Genomic DNA, 6,629 nt, shown 5'->3' with positions numbered 1-6,629 from the left:
TAGGTCCATGTGGCTTCTCCTCAGGAATGTTTCACAGGAAGTGAGCCTTGCCAGCTGAGTCAGAGAACTAGCCAGGGCAGCTGCACACTGGTCTGACCATCAGAGAACAAGAGAATGAGAGGTGAGGCTTGCCGAACCAATTATGTCCCTGCCCTTCAATTAATCCCACATGCGTTCATTGGCCAGGTTGGCACAATAAACCTTAACTACAACAATAGCTGACAGCACCTCCCTAGTTTTTTTTTCTTCACCTCTTCTACATTGTAAACTTGCTATCCTTTCATGTGCCTCTTCACTCTAGGAAACAAAAAGTAGTCGCACAGAGGGAGGTCAGATGAGTAAGGTGCATGTGACAAGAGAGGCATGCTGTTTTTTTTACCAAAAACCAGTACACTGAGATGGCTGTGTGAGCACATGCATTGTTGTGGTGGCAAAACCAGGCCCCCATCTGCCACAAATCAGGCCTTTTTTGTCACACACTATTATACTATCTTTTCAGAACCTCTAAATAGAAAGTTTGATTAATGGTCTGACCTGGTGGAATAAAACTCCAAATGCACTACGAGATAGTATCTTCCTCCATTCAGGAAGTTGATGTAAGTACAGAACAGGGTTTGTCATCAATTGACATTTTGAAATGAGAAAACCACTCATACACTTGAGTTTTCCCCATAGGACTTTCCTTGTAAGTTGTGCTCCACATCACAACAGTTTCTGCAGCCTTTTTCCTGAGTGGGAAAAAAAATCTCACAGTCACATGCTGTTCTCTTAAATTGGCCATCACAGCCAAATTTGTTCGAACAAAACTTTTAACAACCTTCCTAGGCAACACCTCTGGGTGCACTAACTCAGAGCAAGTTACTAGATGCTTGCCTAATTGGAAAAATGTGTACTATGAAAGCTCTGCCTGGTGGAGCTTTTTTCCTTTTTGGGGGGGAGGTACCCTCTTGTATGTCAGTAGCATCACTCCCCAGTTGTGACAATAAAAATTATCTGTCGCCCCAAAGCAAAGCCAAGCCCACGGCCATCAAGTCCACTCTTACTCATAGCAACCCTACGTACGATTTCTCACCAGCTGCCCAAGAAGTGGTTGATGGGTTTGAACCACCACTCTTGTAGTTAGTAGTCTTTTTGACGGCAATACCTCCTGTCTTTGAGAATCAATGCTCTATATGAATTTATGGAGATGCTTTAATAAATGTATGCAATGCTGGAAGCACCCACTTGTTTCTGCCAAAACTTTGGAATAAAACTACCTAGCCAACTAACTGGAAGAGATTCATAGTTGTGCCCATTTAAAAGAAGGTTATCCAACAGAATTCAGGCTTTATCTAACAATGTCATTTATATCAGATGTAAGTAAATTTTTGCTAAAGCGTATCAACAAGGAGCTGCCAGAAACTCACGCTTGATTCATAAGAGGAACTGGAATGAACTCTAACCTTGCTGACAGAAGATGAATCTTGGCTGGACGCAGAGGATACCAGAAAGATGCTTACCTGTGTTTGTTGACTGCGCAAAGGCGTTCCACTGTGTGGAGCATAGCAAATTATAGATAACACTGTAAAGAATAGAAATTCCAAAACACTTGCTTATGTTCATGTAGAACCTGTACATAAACCCAGAGACAGTCATTTGAGAAGAACAAGGGAATACTGTGTGGTGTAAAACCAGGAAAGGGATGTGCCAGGGATGGATCACCTCACCATTCTTAGTCGGTCGCTATATGAGCAAATCATCCGAAAAGTTTCACTCTACAAAGAATGCAGCATCAGAATTAGAGGAAGACTCGTTAACAGCCTGTAATATGCAGACGGCACAACTTAGCTTGTGAAGGGAAAAGAGCTTGCAGCATCATGGCAAAGACCAAAGTCTACGGCCTTCAAGATGGACTTGACCTCAACATAAAGAAAACCAAGACCCTCACAACTGGACTAAGAAGCAACCGCCCAATATGTTTACAACACAACACAATATGCTGATGTTTACTTGGGTCTACAATCAATTACCACGAAGACAGCATTTTTTTTACAAAGCGACATATTTCATTGGAAAAAATCTGCTGCAGCTGCAAAAAAAGACTTCTTTAAAGTGTTAAAAAAGCAAAGATGTCGCTTGGAGGACTGAAGTGGTCCGGTTTTCTCCAGCTGCCTCCTACCCATGCAAACACTGTGCAGAGCATAAGGGAGACTGGAGAAAAGTCGATGCCTTCACGTTAAGCTGTTGGCAGAGAATATTCAGTATGCAATGAGCTACTAGAAGGATGAACAACTCTATCGTGGAGAAAGTGCAACCAGAATCGTCACTCACAGAGAGGATGAAAGACTTCACTTCACGTACTTCAGTAGTGTTTTCAGGAGGCTGCACCCTGAGAAGGACATGATTCTTGGTCAAGCAGAAGAGCAATGAAAATGAGGAACTTCAATTGTCTCCACACGCTGGCTTTTGCGTTAATACAGCAGCTGCAGCAGAGCGATGACTGGGAGGAGGGACCTGTGTGTGTTCAGGATCACGACCTCCTCCATCCCACCTGGCAGCAACAGAAACAAACGTTTGAACCCACTTTATGTACATGATAAAAAAAAAATCCAAAATAACTGTTGTTCTTTCTACTATTGTTCTAGAGTTCTTATTTTGTTAAAGGGCCCATGTGTTGGGCTAGTATACCATTTTATTTTCATAAATTCAATGAGAATAATCCATGAAATATAATCATAGGAATTAATCTGATAGGTTTATAAAACATTTTATAGAAATCATTCACACTTCATCAGAAGTTTTCAGTATGATCCTGTCTCAGATTTTACCTTATGGCTCTTTTTGGATCAATTATTTCTCTATTTCTTCACTAAATTACCATCTCCCAATTTTTCTTGCAAGTGTTTTTGTCTCTATATACAGGCTACAGGAGAGAAAAATCTAAAACCCTAAAAAAAAGCCATCATCACAGCAAATACATACACAGGCACTCACATGTATACACTACAGTTCTAAGAAGGAAAGAAAAACAAGCCAAGTAGATATGAATCTCCTTCAGGAGGTAGAAGTAAACCATGAGTAGGTGGCGCTTCTCTTTAAGACGTGGAATGCCACAGCCTGGGAGTGTTTGCTGCTGAACTTATCTCATGAAACAGATCCGTTACAGGTCGAAATTCAGCTCTACCTTCAAGATAAAACCAGAGCTCGCTTTCAAGAGACGTGGCACTGAGGTGTGTCCCGATCGCAGAAGAACAAAGAAGCATGAAGACACGAGCAGGAGTCTTGGTGGGCCTTCTATGGATAGAGATTTGCTGTGAGTTGGGAACTCTGCAGGGTAAACGTGGAGGAAAAGCATAACCAAATTTGGAGGAGGAACAGGGGAGGGCAGAAAGAGACGAAGGAAGAAACAGAATACAAGTTTGGGGGCTATAGCCTCTACCGTGGAAAGGACAAAAGAAATCTCCTACAGCTGTAAACAGTAAACGCAAATTCTCAATACCTCTCACGTGTGTCTGTTTTCTCTTTTTTCCCACCAGGCATAAGAGTGGAGATGAAGGTGGAGCAGAGTCCTCAGGTTCTGATCCTTCCAGAAGGGAGAAATGCTTCTTCAATATGCAACATTTCTGTCGCTATCCAAAGTGTACAGTGGTTCCGACAAAACCCTGGAGGGCGGCTTCTTCCTTTGTTTTACATAGCTTCGGGAATGAAGGAAAAAGGAAGATTAAAATCCATACTCAATACCAAGGACCGTTATAGCCACCTGTACATCAGAGACGCCCAGCCTGAGGATGCCGCCACTTACTTTTGCGCCGCTGTGGAGGCACAGTGGTTGTCAGCACCTGCAGCCCACACAAAAACCTGAGCGGAGACCTAGCCCAGCCTCTCGTGCGGCAGCAGGGGCCGGAAGAGCTTCAAAGGGCACTCCTGATTCATGCGAAACATGCTTTTAAGGGACTTACAACTTGACACTACCGTGTGAGTATATATAGGATTCATCTAGAGATCTCTAGGGGGATGATGTTACCCCATAAAATCTTTCGATCGATCAACTTTATCACATGTGATTCTGTCTTTCTGAGGGGGTGTGAGTTGTGAACTCACTAAGGAGACTGCTCCATCTTTCCGGGTCCAAGAGCAAGCTATCACCAATGCCCCCAGTGCTTCCCTCTGCATATCTTTCTAGGTCTTACACTGGCACAAAGGGGACCCCCAAAGGCTCTAAACACCCCCCACTTCTATTCCATTGAAATGAGGAATCGAAGGAAGAGGTAAAATATAGTATTATCATGTATATCTTCTATGCTATTATGAGCATAAGGAAGGGGGAGAGCTTCTTGTTGGCAATACCAGATATTCAGTGATCTAACTGCTGTGAAAGCAGCAGTGTTTCCCACACACCTAAGTCTGAACCTTGACGTGTGGCTGCAGCTCCCAAGCTCAACAAGTCTGCACATTGTGACTCCCTTTGAACATGGTGCTGAGAAGTGCACGCTTGTTGACTCAAAGTGATTTCGGCTTCAAAAAAAATGAGAAGGCTGATTTTAAAGATTCAGATTAGTAACTAGATCTGTTCTAAACAGAACCAGTCCTAACATCCAAATTCTGAAATCCGGGATTCAGTGAATGAAAATCCTAGTTAAAGGGTTTCCTCAGCCTAATTATAAACTTTTGTTTAAAAATAAACAGCTTAATGAATAAGTGGGTTTGTTCTCATGATGTGGCCCTGCTGGATACTTGCCCTCAGGAGGTAATCCCTGAAGATAAGGCTATTTTTTCAGCAAAGTGTGGTGAAAAATTCATTTGATGCCTGGCTCTCAGAAGTAATAGTTTCTTGGCCCTTACTGGCTTGTCTTAAAGCAAGCAGTCGTCTAAGAGAGGTGTCAGCTAAGTCTACCTGGAAGGAGTGTTAACAATAAAATTCATGACCAGAAGAGGGAACTGTAGTGGAGCCTACATTCTGAGCACCCAGGTCCAGAAGGCTCTGGATGACAGTGACAGCCCCAAATCCATTTGCAGGGTCCTCAGATTAAGCCTCGGTTGAATTATTTCTGACAATTGACCGGAGACAGGAATTCTCTCCCTCCCTCCCCCTCTCTCTCTCTTTCTTTGTGGTGGCTGTTGTATTTTCTGCACTTTCCAGCCAGGAGGCTCATCTTTCAGCACTGCATAAGACAATGTCCTGAGTATTCTATCATGTTTTCTTTTTTAGGTCAACTAGCAACTTTTTTAGTAATTAAATCATTTTATTGGGGGCTCCTACAACTCTTACAACAATCCATACATACATCCATGTGTCAAGCACATTTGTACATTTATTGCCATCATCATTCTCAAAACATTTGCTTTCTACGTAAGCCCTTGATATCAGCTCCTCATTTTCCCCTTCTCCCTCCACCCCCTCCCTCATGAACCCTTGATAATTTATACGTTATTATTGTTTGTTATATCTTACACTGTCCGATGTCACCCTTCACCCACTTTTCTGTTGTCCATTCCCAAGAGAGGAGGTTATATGTAGATCCTTGTAATCGGTTCCCCCTTTCTACCCCACCTTCCCTCTACCCTCCCGGTTTCACCACTCTCACCACTGGTCCTGAAGGGATCATCTGTCCTGGATTCCCTGTGTTTCCAGCTCTTATCTGTACCTGTGTACATCCTCTGGTCTAGCCAGATTTGTAAGGTAGAATTGGGAGCATGATAGTGTGGTGGAGGAAGCATTTAAGAACTAGAGAAAAATTGTATGTTTCATCATTGCTACCCTGCACCCTGACTGGCTCATCTCCTCCCCAAGACCCCTCTGTAAGGGGGTGTCCAGTTGCCTATAGATGGGCTTTGGGTCTCCACTCTGCACCCACCCTCATTTATAATGATATGATTTTTTGTTCTTTGATGCCTGATACCTGATCCCTTTGACACCTTGTGGTCACACAGGTTGGTGTACTTCTTCCATGTGGGCTTTGTAGCTTCTGAGCTAAATGGTCACTTGTTTATCTTCAAGCCTTTAAGACCCCAGATGCTATATCTTTTGATAGCTGGACACCATCAGCTTTCTTCACCACCTTTGCTTATGCACACATTTGTCTCCAGTGATCATATTGGGAAGGTGGGCACCCACTGATATGATTTTTTGTTCTTTGATGCCTGATACCTGGTCCCTTCTATACCTTGTGGTCACACAGGCTAGTGTGCTTCTTCCATGTGGACTTTGTTATTTCTGAGCTAGATGGCTCTCAAACAGAGCACACTGGAAAATGGATTACCTCCACCTGCCTGAGCAGCCTAGGGAAGGGCAATCTCCCTTAGGGGCTTATCTGGCTGTGTCCTGGATGGACTGCCGCATCCTGGGGGTTGAAGAGTTGAGTCATACCCTGACTGCTTCTGGGAAGCCCCTGAGCCAAAATTGCATCTGCCGTGCATGATGCACTTGTCCCAATCATGGCCCAGATCCCACTCCGGTAGTTCCACGATTAACAACAATTGTGTATTGATCTGCTGCCAACCACATTATGTGACCGTTTTCTGCTTTTCTATGTCCCTTTAAAAGTTCTGTACTGCAGCAAACCCTTGGAAACTGTATTAGTCTGGGTACTTTAGAGAAACAAATCCATGGCGACTCACGTATAAGAGAGAGTTTTATGTAAAGAAAAGGT

General features: G+C 43.4%; 1 protein-coding gene and 1 pseudogene across 1 annotated transcript in view; one reads left to right on the top strand and one right to left on the bottom strand.

Annotated features, from left to right (window-relative positions):
* The window catches only part of LOC101655499 (T cell receptor alpha chain MC.7.G5-like), a 673,376-nt gene that overhangs the window by 186,963 nt on the left and 479,784 nt on the right, over positions 1–6,629 (top strand). The gene's annotated exons all lie outside the window — the stretch shown is intronic.
* The window catches only part of LOC115868718, a 15,018-nt pseudogene that overhangs the window by 1,894 nt on the left and 6,495 nt on the right, over positions 1–6,629 (bottom strand).

Source organism: Echinops telfairi, unplaced genomic scaffold (genome assembly GCF_000313985.2).
Source record: "Echinops telfairi isolate 266 unplaced genomic scaffold, ASM31398v2 ScPeMD7_18;HRSCAF=68, whole genome shotgun sequence".
NCBI lineage: Eukaryota > Metazoa > Chordata > Mammalia > Afrosoricida > Tenrecidae > Echinops > Echinops telfairi.
Note: the sequence above shows the minus strand (reverse complement) of the source record. Positions and strands in the feature narration are given on the sequence as shown.